We start from the raw sequence: 15,536 nt of genomic DNA on the forward strand, positions 1-15,536 counted from the left end.
ACCAAAATTATGCATGAGCAGTGGAGGCAGGGCAGACCAATTTTTAGGGTGGACCGTTCGGTCTGCGACACTGCCCGTCAAAAAATTTCTCTTTTTCTCTCTCTCTTCCCCACTGATGCCCTAAAACCATTGCAACAAACTTGTGTAGGATGGACCAAAAATGCAACAAAGACGTGATGTGAAGTTGAATTGCTTGCTGTCTGAGTGGTGTCCAAAAAAATGAGGTGGGCTTCATAGATAATTGGCAAAGCTTCTGGGGAAAACCTGGTCTTGTTAGGAGAGACGGCATCCATCCCACTTTGGATGGAGCAGCTCTCATTTCTAGAAATCTGGCCAATGAACCATCCCTGGTCCCAACCGTGACTATCCAGGGTTGGAACCAGGAAGCAGAGTTGTAGTCTTACACACCTCTCTGCAGCTTCTCTCCCCCTGCCATCCCCGCATTACCCCATCCCTGTAGAGACGGTGCCTGCTCCCAGATCACCAATAACCAGCAAAAATCTATTTAAGCATAAAAATTCAAAAAGAAAAAATAATGTAGCACCTTCAACTGCACCACAGACTAAAACAGTTAAATGTGTTCTATTAAACATTAGGTCTCTCTCTTCTAAGTCCCTGATAGTAAATGATATAATAATTGATCAACATATTGATTTATTCTGCCTTACAGAAACCTGGTTACAGCAGGATGAATATGTTAGTTTAAATGAGTCAACACCCCCGAGTCACACTAACTGCCACAACGCTTGTAGCATGGGCCGAGGCGGAGGATTAGCAGCAATCTTCCACTCCAGCTTATTAATTAATCAAAAACACAGACAGAGCTTTAATTCATTTGAAAGCTTGAATCTTAGTCTTGTCCATCCAAATTGGAAGTCCCAAAAACCAGTTTTATTTGTTGTTATCTATCGTCCACCTGGTCATTACTGTGAGTTTCTCTGTGAATTTTCGGACCTTTTGTCTGACTTAGTGCTTAGCTCAGATAAGATAATTATAGGGGGCGATTTTAACATTCACACAGATGCTGAGAATGACAGCCTCAACACTGCATTTAATCTATTATTACACTCGATTGGCTTTGCTCAAAATGTAAATGAGTCCACCCACCACTTTAATCATACCTTAGATCTTGTTCTGACTTATGGTATGGAAATTGAAGACTTAACAGTATTCCCTGAAAACCCCCTTCTGTCTGATCATTTCTTAATAACATTTACATTTACTCTGATGGACTACCCAGCAGTGGGGAATAACTTTCATTACAGTAGAAGTCTTTCAGAAAGCGCTGTAACTAGGTTTAAGGATATGATTCCTTCGTTATGTTCTCCAATGCCAAAGACATATCGTTATCTTTGGCTGCTTTCAGTGATGCCGGTATTTGGTTAGACTCTTTCTCTCCAATTGTTCTGTCTGAGTTATTTTCATTAGTTACTTCCTCCAAGCCATCAACATGTCTATTAGACCCCATTCCTACCAGGCTGCTCAAGGAAGCCCTACCATTAATTAATGCTTCGATCTTAAATATGATCAATCTATCTTTGTTAGTTGGCTATGTACCACAGGCTTTTAAGGTGGCAGTAATTAAACCATTACTTAAAAAGCCATCACTTGACCCAGCTATCTTAGCTAATTATAGGCCAATCTCCAACCTTCCTTTTCTCTCAAAAATTCTTGAAAGGGTAGTTGTAAAACAGCTAACTGATCATCTGCAGAGGAATGGTCTATTTGAAGAGTTTCAGTCAGGTTTTAGAATTCATCATAGTACAGAAACAGCATTAGTGAAGGTTACAAATGATCTTCTTATGGCCTCAGACAGTGGACTCATCTCTGTGCTTGTCCTGTTAGACCTCAGTGCTGCTTTTGATACTGCTCTCTCATCTGCCATTTCTATCTAAGGTTTTAGAAAAGGTTGTCTTTTTACAGTTACAATCATTTTTAGAAGACAATCTCATCCTTGAAAAATTCCAGTCTGGGTTTAGATCGCGACACAGCACTGAGTCAGCACTTTTAAAAGTTCATAATGATATTACTCTGTCGGTGGATGCAGGGAATCCTGCTGTGCTGGTTCTGTTGGACCTCACAGCAGCCTTTGATACTGTGGATCACACAGTACTTGTTTCCTGGTTGGAACATTTTATTGGCATTCATGGTACTGCACTTGAGTGGTTTAGATCATATTTGGCTGAAAGGAGCTTTTCTGTCATGATTGGGGACCTTTCCTCATCAACTGCTCCTCTGTGCTGTGGAGTGCCGCAGGGATCTGTCCTTGGGCCAATTCTATTTTCTTTGTACATTCTGCCATTGGGGTCAATTATAACCCAGCACAATTTGTCCTTTCATTGTTATGCAGATGATCTGCAAATCTATCTGCCTGTGAGGACTAATGGGAGTGATGCTTTGTCATCATTATTTAATTGTATTCATGATGTAAAGCAGTGGCTGTCCCGAAACTTCCTTTACCTGAATGATGGTAAAACTGAGATCATGGTGTTTGAGCGCACTGGCATACCAAATGTGGTAACAACAAATTTTGGTGCTTTGGCTAACTATGTAAAACCAGCTGTCAAGAATTTGGGACTGATATTTGACAGCTGTTTGAGGTTCGATCAACAGATAAATTCTGTTGTCAAAGCTAGTTTTTTCCAACTTCGCCTCTTGGCTAAAATAAAGCACTTTCTCAGACGTGATCTTGAGACGGCCATTCATGCTTTCATCAGCTCCAGACTTGATTATTGTAATGCACTTTATGCGGGCATTAATCAGTCGTCTCTTGTGCGTCTCCAGTTGGTGCAGAATGCTGCTGCTCGTCTTTTGACAAACACTTCTAGACGTGAGCATATTGCGCCCATCCTATACTCACTCCACTGGCTTCCAGTTCGTTTTAGAATTGATTTTAAAATTTGAATGTTTGTTTTTAAAGCTATTTATGGCCTTGCACCTCCCTACTTGTCTGAAATTTTAACTTTGCGCACCTACAGTAGGACGTTAAGGGCGTCTGGCCAGCTTTACTTAGATGTTCCAAGGTCAAGATATAAACGCTGGGGTGATCATGCTTTCGCAGTAGCTGGCCCCAGACTGTGGAATGAGCTACCTCTTGAGTTACGTACTATTCCTGACCTAGCACTTTTTAAATCTAAGTTAAAGACTTATTTATTTAAACTGGCTTTTAACACTTAGTGGGGAGGTGACATGTTCTGTTATTTTATGTTCTTTTTTATGTGTTGTTTTAAAATTTTATTTTATATGTGTTTTATTTTGTAAATTTGTGTTTTTAATGTTAAGCACTTTGGACACCAGTCGGTGCTGTAAAGCGCTTTATAAATAAATGTTGATTGATTGATTGATTGACCATAAAATTTTATTACAGAGATTAGAGCATGCCATAGGTATTAAAGGCATTGCACTGCGGTGGTTTTAATCATATTTATCTAATAGATTACAATTTGTTCATGTAAATGGGGAATCTTCTTCACAGACTAAGGTTAATTATGGAGTTCCTCAAGGTTCTGTGCTAGGACCAATTTTATTCACTTTATACATGCTTCCCTTAGGCAGTATTATTAGACAGCATTGCTTAAATTTTCATTGTTACGCAGATGATACCCAGCTTTATCTATCCATGAAGCCAGAGGACACACACCAATTAGCTAAACTGCAGGATTGTCTTACAGACATAAAGGCATGGATGACCTCTAATTTCCTGCTTTTAAACTCAGATAAAACTGAAGTTATTGTACTTGGCCCCACAAATCTTAGAAACATGGTGTCTAACCAGATCCTTACTCTGGATGGCATTACCATGACCTCTAGTAATACTGTGAGAAATCTTGGAGTCATTTTTGATCAGGAGATATCGTTCAATGTGCATATTAAGCAAATATGTAGGACTGCTTTTTTGCATTTGCGCAATATCTCTAAAATTAGAAAGGTCTTGTCTCAGAGTGATGCTGAAAAACTAATTCATGCATTTATTTCCTCTAGGCTGGACTATTGTAATTCATTATTATCAGGTTGTCCTAAAAGTTCCCTGAAAAGCCTTCAGTTAATTCAAAATACTGCAGCTAGAGTACTGACGGGGACTAGAAGGAGAGAGCATATTTCACCCATATTGGCTTCTCTTCATTGGCTTCCTGTTAATTCTAGAATATAATTTAAAATTCTTCTTCTTACTTATAAGGTTTTGAGTAATCAGGTCCCATCTTATCTTAGGGATCTCATAGTACCATATCACCCCAATAGAGCGCTTCGCTCTCAGACTGCAGGCTTACTTGTAGTTCCTAGGGTTTTTAAGAGTAGAATGGGAGGCAGAGCCTTCAGCTTTCAGGCTCCTCTCCTGTGGAACCAGCTCCCAATTCGGATCAGGGAGACAGACACCCTCTCTACTTTTAAGATTAGGCTTATAACCTTCCTTTTTGCTAAAGCTTATAGTTAGGGCTGGATCAGGTGACCCTGAACCATCCCTTAGTTATGCTGCTATAGACTTAGACTGCTGGGGGGTTCCCATGATGCACTGAGTGTTTCTTTCTCTTTTTGCTCTGTATGCACCACTCTGCATTTAATCATTAGTGATTGATCTCTGCTCCCCTCCACAGCATGTCTTTTTCCTGGTTCTCTCCCTCAGCCCCAACCAGTCCCAGCAGAAGACTGCCCCTCCCTGAGCCTGGTTCTGCTGGAGGTTTCTTCCTGTTAAAAGGGAGTTTTTCCTTCCCACTGTCACCAAGTGCTTGCTCACAGGGGGTCGTTTAGACCATTGGGGTTTTTCCGTAATTATTTTATGTCTTTGCCTTACAATATAAAGCGCCTTGGGGCAACTGTTTGTTGTGATTTGGCGCTATATAAATAAAATTGATTTGATTTGAAGGAGTGCAAATATATGTATATGGAAATCTGGCGTAATGATATGCATTGTAGAGGGAGAAATATGCAAATCTGTTCCCATGTTACTTTGAGCAGTATTGGGCATCATTCACGAACCATTCTTAAGAACAAGTTTGTGCCTAAGTCCTGCTTATGAGGTTTATATTCTTGTTTGTTTGTTTGTTCTTAGGTAAGGACAAATCCTACAAACACTCAGGAATACTCTTATGCACATTTCAGTGCTGATATGTTGTCACATTGGTTGCACTGTCTGCTTATGTGAAGGTCATTAAAATGCAATATTGCAGTGATATGGTCGTGATATCTCTGTTCATTATTATATGTTACGTTTTGGTAATTTACAGAGCATTTTTTATTAAAATAATTTAAATTTACACTGTAACGATGATAGCCCCATTAATTTAAGTGAACTTATGTCTTCTCATTTACTCCACTTGTAATGGCACGTTTAGGACATTGGACTCAAGTTTGTGTGTATTGTGAGTTGAAACAAAGCTTATCTTTAAGGTGATGAACTTCAGTTTTTACAGTTTACCAGCACTTTAACATTCATCAAGTGGAGTAGCAGCTGCATAGGGAGGGATGGAAGCGCTGCCTCAGAGCCCCGGTCTGTATCTAGACACTCAGTCAATGGTACTCCTTTTAACGTACAGTGGGGAAAATTAAATATAAAATTATTTAGAGATCGCAGGTACAAGCGGCCGAAATGGGCTTCCTCAGGAGGGTGGCTGGTGTCTCCCTTAGAGATAGGGTGAGAAGTTCAGTCATCTGTGGGAGGCTTGGAGTAGAGTTGCTGCTCCTTCGCATTGAAAGGAGCCAGCTGAGGTGGTTCGGGCATCTGGTAAGGATGCCTCCTGGGCGCCTCCCAAAGGAGGTGTTCCAGGCACGTCCATCTGGGAGGAGACCCCTGGGAAGACTGTGGACTAGGTGGAGAGATTATATCTCCACACTGGCCTGGGAACACCTCGGGATCCCCCAGTCAGAGGTGGTCAATGTGGCACGTGAAAGGGAAGTCTGAGGTCCCCTGCTGGAGCTGTTGCCCCCGCGACCTGAACCCAGAACAGTGGTTGAAGATGAGTGAGTGATGAGTGATTTATTTAGATTTTTCCCATAGCTTACCTGAGTGTGCCATTTCCCTGATGATGGCCCAGATGTGCTGGTCCAACTCGAACAGCTTTTGGGTGTCTGCTGTTCCCCCTCCAGTCCGCTGCATCTCCTGTCAGGATTTTGAGATTTTTTTTTTTTTATTTTTTGGTGTTGGATTTTAAATTGAACCATTTCTTTTTTGCTGGTTTCCTGCACCAAGTTGGTACCCGAGTTGCAACATGTCACATGGAACATGTCTATATGGATAGACTTACCAGACTCGGTTTAACTCCTTTAGAAGATAGATGCACTTGAGGTGATTTAATTGAAATGTACAAAATCTTACATGGACATGAAACTGTTAATTTGGAAAGTTTCTTTGAAGTGAGAGAGATGCTGGCCTTAGAGGCCATGGGCTGAGCCTTGAGGTTGAAAGGTCTAGATGGAAAATAAGTAAGGCTGCACCTAACGATTAGTTTTTTATCAATTAATCTAATGGTTATTTTTTTTGATTAGTCGATTAAATCAAATGATTAATTTATTGATTATTCTAACAATTATTTTAATTACTCAATTAATGACAAGGAATTTACCCAAAATAAAAAGCAAAAGCATACTTTCTTAATATTTCAAGGTTTTATTCAAATACCTCTTAAAAAACAAAGCCTTTGTTACAAAAGTAACAAAGCCTTGGCTTTCAACAATAGCAAGAGGTCTCATGTCCTTGGTAATCATCTGTAAAATGCTGTCAGTAAACTGAGCAGCCATCTGGGGTGTGTATGGATTCAGGTTGTTTTTGTGTTGGAAAAAGACACACAAAGCACATTAGAATAAAGATAGTCGTGCCACATTTTAAAAGTCTAGTCTGCTGTTAATGATATTAATAATGATAAATAGGGATGGGTATCGAGAACCGGTTCCTTTCTGGTATCGTTAAGAAATGATTCGATCCACCGACATCAATAAGCTTTTTGCTTAACGATTCTGTTATCGGTCCTTCAGAGTGGCCGTTGTTTTTGGGGGTGTTTGTCAGGAAAATGATCATCTCTCTACACTGATTACAGACCCTGCAGTGGGTCCGTCATCAACTTTTCTGCAGTGCGGCTTTGCTTTGAACCTTGAACCAATCGAAGCAGTGGTTCGCAGATTGAAGCAGTGCTTCAATCTATTGCTTTGTTTATTCTTTTTCTTTCACTTAATTTTCCCCAGCTAAAACCCTAAAGAGCATACGTCTGTGAGTATTATTTACCTTTTTTATGTTAAACCGACCTGTTATGGTGTTTTGAAACAGTTGATAGATGTATTTTCTAACTTAAAAACGGGAGCGATGCTAACGCGTTAGCATGTCTATGGCATTTTCAGTGTTAAAAGTTAGCATTAAGCAGTTTCAGCTGTCAGCATGTTCGGGTGCATTTGTTTTCAAATTGTAATATTTTTTTCATTTATTTTTATTTATATATTAATCTAATGATTATTATATACAATATATGCTTATTATATACAATTTTAGAGAAAGAGACAAAAAGAACCTGAATAGAAACACAACAGAAAATATAAAACCAACTAACAATGAACATACATAAATAAATAAATACATAATGAAATAAATAAGTGTTTCCTGTGAACACCTAGTGACTCTTAAGGTGCATTTACACATAACCAAGACGCGTTATAAATGTAATTTTTCTGTAATTTGTGACACATTCCTGACATTCTTAATGTGACTTAATGCATCTGAATAGGTTTCTTAATAGTGCGTGTTGGTGCGTGATATTCTTGATATTCGTGGAGCATGTTTTTGCCTGTCAAAAAATCTTCCACGAATGTCATACACCACCCTCATTTCGTCTCATGTAGTGGAGGTCGCAACTGAGCGTATTGATCCATCTTGATGAGTATTGATCCTTAATAGAACGTGACAACGTTCGTAGTGGTTCCTGTGATGGTTCTTGGAGCCCAAACTGTCACGCGTTATTACGAAGTGACACGGAAACTGTCAAGTTTTGACACAAGCACACCTGCTGTTTTAACCAATGAGCGGGAGAACATGTCTGAGCCAGAGGAACCAGAGGAGCGAGAGGAGACTCAGCCAGACATCTCTGCACCTCCTCCAGTCCAGCGGAGGAAGAAGCGTGCACAATTAAACCCTGCTGCACCGCATTTAGTTTGATTGCTGACACCAAGTCGGCTAAAAGTCTAATTTCAGTGTTCTTCAGTGCGCTCCTGCAGGTGCCTGATGTTTGGGAAAATGGGCGAGACGAGAGCCACGTGAAGCCACACATCTGGCTCTGTCCTCCTCCTCCTCCTCTCTGCGCCACTCCATGGCACAGAGCCCAACTATGCATGCAGTCACAAAGTTTTTCTGAAAAATCGATCTGAATTCGGTTGGATGAATATGAGTGTGTGTGTGTGTGTGGAGACAATTCAACTCATTCACAACTTGACAGAACTTAACGATGCGCTGTTAAGTGCAATAGCGTGCAACAACACGGAACACTATTCTTGACCGTGCGTAATGGTTTCTGATAATTCTCCAGCAACACGTGCTATTAATCGTAACATGTAACAGGTTGCAGCAGTTCCTGAGGACACCTGACGCATCTGCCCCGACTCATCACATTCGTGATCAGCGGCCAAGAATGTATACTTCGTGGCATTCGTGACCTGTCGTCGTTATGTGTAAACGCAGCATTACACCTCCATTTCATCCCTGTCTTATTTAAGTTTAATGACAGTTTGTTTCAGTCAAACCATATTTTCAATGTGTTAATTTCTTCAGTGATTTCCTCCAGAACTATCTTCCAAACTAGAAAACGTCTGCATCCTTGTAAGAGCAGAATATTACTGTAATGAATTTGAATAAGGAAAGTTTTTTTTTCTCACCTAAATGGATTCTGCACTCACTCCAGTTTATCATCTGGAATAGTCCCAGATTGCATTTCAGAGCTTCTAGAATTGAAACTTTTTCGTGCAGGTGGTGTTGGGGGGTAATTTTGGGTTTCAGCTTGTTTTGTTTTTCACCACTTTCGTCCCTTAATATGTCAATCGTGAGTCACTTTTGTGCAGATTAAAGTCTCTAACTGGGACTCCTGTCTTGTTGCGAGAAAGAAACGAGAATCGTCCTCCGTTCTGTTCACACAGCTCCAAACGCTGCACGTCTCTCTGACGAGTCAAGTCAGAATGATAGAGTCCAGTCTGAATTAATAAATTCAAAGCGAAACACAGTTTGTTTATTTTTATTTATGTCCAGAGATCAAGGATACAGTGACCAATTTCATATTTATTTACTTTAACACTCAATGAAATACATAGAAAACCTGTAAAGCCTACTTTTAGTACAAATTTCACAAGGTATCGATAAGGAATCGGATCGATAAGCAGAATCGATAATGGCATCGATCAATCAATCAGTTTTATTTATATAGCGCCAAATCACAACAAACAGTTGCCCCAAGGCGCTTTATATTGTAAGGCAAGGCCATACAATAATTACGTAAAAACCCCAACGGTCAAAACGACCCCCTGTGAGCAAGCACTTGGCGACAGTGGGAAGGAAAAACTCCCTTTTAACAGGAAGAAACCTCCAGCAGAACCAGGCTCAGGGAGGGGCAGACTTCTGCTGGGACTGGTTGGGGCTGAGGGGGAGAACCAGGAAAAAGACATGCTGTGGAGGGGAGCAGAGATCAATCACTAATGATTAAATGCAGAGTGGTGCATACAGAGCAAAAAGAGAAAGAAACACTCAGTGCATCATGGGAACCCCCCAGCAGTCTAAGTCTATAGCAGCATAACTAAGGGATGGTTCAGGGTCACCTGATCCAGCCCTAACTATAAGCTTTAGCAAAAAGGAAAGTTTTAAGCCTAATCCCATCTATATCAATAAAATCTTATCAATACCCATCCCTAATAATAAACCGTATTTGTCAGACAGCAGAAAAATACTGGACCTATAATTCACATACAGATTAATTTGCTGACTGTATGTCATAACAAGTTAACTTAAATGGTTATGGGATGGAATTATTTTGTCACTGCAGTAATGTGCAGTTAAAATAACAACTGGTAATTGCATTTTTAATCAGTGTGAGGTTATAGAAAATAATTTAAATGATTTACAGACTAACAGCAGTCTGTAATGTTACTTTAAGCTATTTTGTCACTCACACACAGTGGCTAAAGTAAACAGAAAATAGAAAACAGATGAAAAAAGTAAACAGGACTTACGTTGGTGTTTTGCCGTCATCTTGACACAGCGCACCGGGATGTTTCCGCTTCAAGTGTTCATTCATTGCAGTCGTACTGCTGTGATAAGCCTTTTCTGTCTTGCAGACCTTACATATCACAACATGGTTAGGTGTTTGGTTGAAATACTCCCACACTTTAGATATGCGTGGCTGTTTATTTTGCTGCAGCTTCTCCTCCATCCATTTTTTTTTTACCGCGAGCAGCCATCTTACTACTGCTGCTCCTGTGACTGCAACGCATCGACGCACACTTTACGCGTCAACATATTTATGTAATCGATTACATTGAATGGCCCCACCCCAAAAAATAAGGAAAACTTTTTTTCAGCATTAGAGCTATTATGCTGTAGAATAGTTTGGCTTGGTATCACCTGGTGTGGATGATTTTAAATGAAATTAAAGTTTGTATTATAGTAGCACCACTAGGTGTTAATGTATTTTTTCCTATTTTTGTTGTTATGATTTCTCTCTCTCTCTCTCTCTCTCTCTCTCTCTCTCTCTCTCTCTCTCTCTCTCTCTCTCTCTCTCTCTCTCTCTCTCTCTCTCTCTCTATATATATATATATATATAAATATGAATACTTTTTTACACAATAAAATTAATTACAAATTATAATTATGCAGCATTACCTCCTCATCTGCACTGCCACTTATTTTTTTCTCTTTGCCTGCTGCGTTGAAATTGGTTTTCCTTTTGTTATTGGCATGTTGTTTCCTCTATGAAATCTGCGTCTGGACACAGCAGTGCAGTTCCATGCCCTTGTATGGGCATTGATGGGCTGTTACCTATGCTAAACATAGGCGCACCAGGCATGCGCTTTCAGTTTATGAGGAGATGGGATTCATCAACTTAAGAACACAGCTACGAACAATTCTGCAGTTTAAGAACACATTGATGAATCTAACATAGTTTTCTTAAGAATCTTCTTACGGACAGCTTAAGAAGGAATCTAAGAAGGTTCTTAAGAAGAAATTGGTGAATGAGGCACACTGTTTTTAAACCAGTCATTTTCTCATGCATTTGTTGAAAGACAGTAGACCCTCTGTCCATCCTTGCTGCTCTTAGAGTCAGGCTTTCGTGGATACTGATTTTGAACGAATTCATAACAATCACCTGTTGATATCACCTGTTTGAAATCATGCTTTTATTTGACCTCATTACTAGCCCTAAACTGCCCTCTTCCCAGCTTTTTTTTTTTTTTTTGGTAAAGGGTTGCAGGTCTGAAATGCAGGCATTGATGTATACTGGATGTATATCAATGCATTTATTCATTTTCCATTAGAATTCCAACTTATTTGGGGTTGTACCAGTGATTTCTCAGACCACAGCCAATGTCAACCCAACCAAAGGTATGTACAGCACATTCTGCTCCATTGTCTTCATGGTGTCTATGTCTGATGAATTTTCTCAATAGCGTGTGGTCTTCTACCTCCTCCCCACTCAGCTGTTTCCTTCAAGTCTTCATTTACTCCATTTCAACCTTCAACTCATTCTCTTCTCCTGCACTTTACCAAACACCTCATCAGCAAAGTCAAGTTTTCACATTGATGGGATAGTTGAAATAGCAGCAGTAACGTGGAACAGACAGCATCTTTTTCATCATGATGCCAGATATGTCAATGAGGCAAGTTTCCCCCACACCTCATCCGAATCCACATGTACCTCTCCAAAGTGGCCCATCATCTAACAGTATGAGTTGCCACATTCAAAAGTTCAAATGTTCCCACCCACTTATAAATGAGATAGCATGCCTTCATCTGACACCTATATCAAATCCTTAATTCTTTCAATACCAACACTAATTGGAGTCCCCAAATTACATTGAAACAGTCATCTGACACCTACAACAACAACAGTCATCTTCAGTAACTTCCCAACTATTAATATTTGCAAATATATTAAGAGATGCTGTGCATACAAGCAAATGGTCAATCATTGTTGGTAGTCATCTGAGCCATCAATCTACAACCCAGTTCAGTAAAATTTAGTTCAGTTCAATTATTCTGAACTTCGAACAAGGCTCCAACACATACTGTCCAGTAGGTCCAATTTGGGACCACATAGCTGCCCCAGAAATAGTCACACCATCACAGCCAAGCAGGAGGTTGGGTATGGAACAGAACAAAAATTGACAAAAACCACCAATCCAGTCAATTGTTAACTAAAAACACTCAACCATTAACCCTTACCTTGATTTTTCAGTCTCACAATCATCGTGATACCCTTATTTACTTGTTGTGTTGATAATTCAGGACGTAAGCGAAACATTTTTTTTTATTGTTTTAATGAGAAAGTATTTCAGAAAACATACAGACAAAAGTTAATGTTTGTTATGTATCTGAAGTCAGAGAGGCAAGCAGAGAAATGTTTCATTAGTTGTCCTCCTTATGTATCATTCAATCATAAACGTGTTGCATGTCAGCAGGCTTTAGTTGTTCAGCTTTCACACTGCCGCTGAACAAACTGTGAGGTTAGTTGCCAGTTTTAACGAGCCGCCATTAGAAATAGAAAAAAAATCCTTCCATCCATTTCAGTGCCTGTTAGCATAATTCTTGCATTGGTATCAAACACATGGAGCACATCCTTCTTTCACATCAAGCGATAACAATCTAAAGAGAATTGAGACCAAATCGAAGGCAACAAAAATAAATAAATCATGAAAAAACTACAGCATATGTCTTTAATCTTTGACATGATCATACCTTCAAGTCCAGTCACTTCTTTCTAATGGTAAATTCACTACTGTGTTTTTTAAGACTTTAGGGCATGTTTGGACAAACATACAGCACGTCATGCATAAAAATTACACTTGTGCTTAGATCAGCTACAAATTCCTCTAAAGGTCTCCAGTCATTCATTAGCATTGCATCGGCCGATGCGAGCATTCTCTGAAACTGTAGTCAGCAATTCTGCTTAAAACTGACTTTAGAATTATTTAAGAGGTTTTACCTTGTCATCTGATGGTTAATAATCACATTAATCCATTTGATTACTTTGGGTGAAGAGACTCCATCTCAGATGTGCTGCTATGGTCCGAAATTATGCATGAGCAGTGGAGGCAGGGCAGACGAATTTTTAGGGTGGATCGTTCAGTCTGCGACACTGGCCGTCCCAAATTTCTCTCTTTTTCTCTCTTTTCCCCACTGATGCCCTAAAACCACTGCAACAAACTTGTGTAGGATGGACCAAAAATGCGACAGACATGATGTGAAGGAGTGCAAATATATGTATGTGGAAATCTGGCGTAATGATATTATGCATTGTGGAGGGAGAAATATGCAAATCCGTTCCCATCTTTCTTTGAGCAACATTGGGCCTCATTCACGAACCGTTCTTAAGAACAAGTTTGTGCCTAAGTCCTGTTTATGAGGTTTTTATGAAGATTGTGGCATTCATGAATGTTTGTCTATCCAGGATTTGTTCTTTGGTAAGGACAAATCCTACAAACACTCAGGATTACTCTTATGCACATTTCAGTGCTAATATGTTGTCACATTGGTTGCATTGTCTGCTTATGTGAAGGTCATTAAAATACAATATTGCAGTGATATGGTCGTGATATCTCTGTTCATTATTATATGTTACGTTTTGGTAATTTACAGAGCATTTCGTTATTAAAATTGAAATTTACACTGCAAAAATGATAGCCCCATTAATTTAAGTGAACTTATGTCTTCTCATTAACTCCACTTGTAATGGCACGTTTAGGACATTGGACTCAAGTTTGTGTTTTCAAAATCTGAATTTAAAGCTATCTATTGTCTTCACTAATTGTGAGTTGAAACAAAGCTTATCTTTAAGGTGGTGAACTTCAGTTTTTACACTTTACCAGCACTTTAACATTCATCATGTGCAGTAGCAGCCGCACAGGGAGGGGATGGAAGCGTTGCCTCAGAGCCCAGATCTGTATCCAGACACTCAGTCAATGGTGCTCCTTTAAAAGTACAGTGGGGAAAATTAAATATAAACTTATTTAGATTTTTCCCATAGCTTACCTGAAAGTTCTGTTTCCCCGATGATGGCCCAGATGTGCTGGTCCAACTCGGACAGCTTTTGGGTGTCTGTTGTTCCCCCTCCTGTCCGCTGCATCTCCCATCGGGATTTTGAGATTTTTTTTTGGTGTTGGATTTTAAATCGAACCATTTCTTTTTTGCTGGTTTCCTGCACTAAGTTGGTACCCGAGTTGCAACATGCCATGTGGAACATGTCTATATGGATAGACTTACCAGACTCGGTTTAACTCCTTTAGAAGATAGATGCACTTGAGGTGTTTTAATTGCAATGTACAAAATCTTACATGGTCATGAAATTATTAATTTGGGAAGTTTCTTTGAAATGAGAGAGATGCTGGCCTTAGAGGCCATGGGCTGACTTGAGGTTGAAAGGTCTAGATGGAAAATAAGTAAGGCTGCACCTAACGATTAGTTTTTTTTATCGATTAGTCTAAGTTATTTTTTTGATTAGTCAATAATCAAACAACAATTTGATTATCTAACAATTATTTTTAATTAATTGATTAATGACAAGGAATTTACCCAAAATAAAAAGCAAAAGCACGCCTTCCTAATATTTCAAGGTTTTATTCAAATATCTCTTGAAAAACAAATCCTTTGTTACAAAAGTAACGAGATTAAAAATGCAACAAAAAATAGCCAAGTCTTCACTGGTAATCTGGTTTGAGTCTGTAAAGAGCCACCTGGAGGGAGGTGTATATCCTGCGTGAAATGTTTTGATCATCTCACCAAAGCCTTGGCCTTCAACAATAGCAAGAGGTATCATGTCCTTGGTAATCGTCTGTAAGATGCTGTCAGTAAACTGAGCAGCCATCTGGGGTGTGTATGGATTCAGGTTGTTTTTATGTGGAAAAAGACACACAAAGCACATTAGAATAAAGATAGTAGTGCCACATTTTAAACATCTAGTCTGCTGCTAATGATATTAATAATAATAAAACATATTTGTCAGACAGCATTTCAGAAAAATACTGGACCTACAATTCACACAGAGATTAACACAAATTAATTTGCTGACTGTATGTCATAACAAGTTAACTTAAATGGTTATGGGATGGAATTATTTTGTCACTGCAGTAATGTACAGTTAAAATAACAACTGGTAATTGCATTTTTTAATCAGTATGAGGTTATAGAAAATAATTTAAATGATTTACAGACTGTAACAGCAGTCTGTAATGTTACTTTAAGCCATTTTTTCACTCATACACAGTGGTTAAAGTAAGAAAATAGAAAACAGTTCTGCAGTTTAAGAACACGTTGATGAATCTAACATAGATTTTCTTAAGAATCTTCTTATGGACAACTTAATAAG

The 15,536-nt window shown here is 39.2% G+C and overlaps 1 protein-coding gene across 2 annotated transcripts in view; it reads left to right on the plus strand.

The window, feature by feature from the left end:
* Positions 1-15,536, plus strand: part of gpc6a (glypican 6a) — a 743,431-nt gene that overhangs the window by 83,742 nt on the left and 644,153 nt on the right. The window lies entirely within an intron of this gene.

Source organism: Thalassophryne amazonica, chromosome 2 (genome assembly GCF_902500255.1).
Source record: "Thalassophryne amazonica chromosome 2, fThaAma1.1, whole genome shotgun sequence".
Taxonomy (NCBI): domain Eukaryota; kingdom Metazoa; phylum Chordata; class Actinopteri; order Batrachoidiformes; family Batrachoididae; genus Thalassophryne; species Thalassophryne amazonica.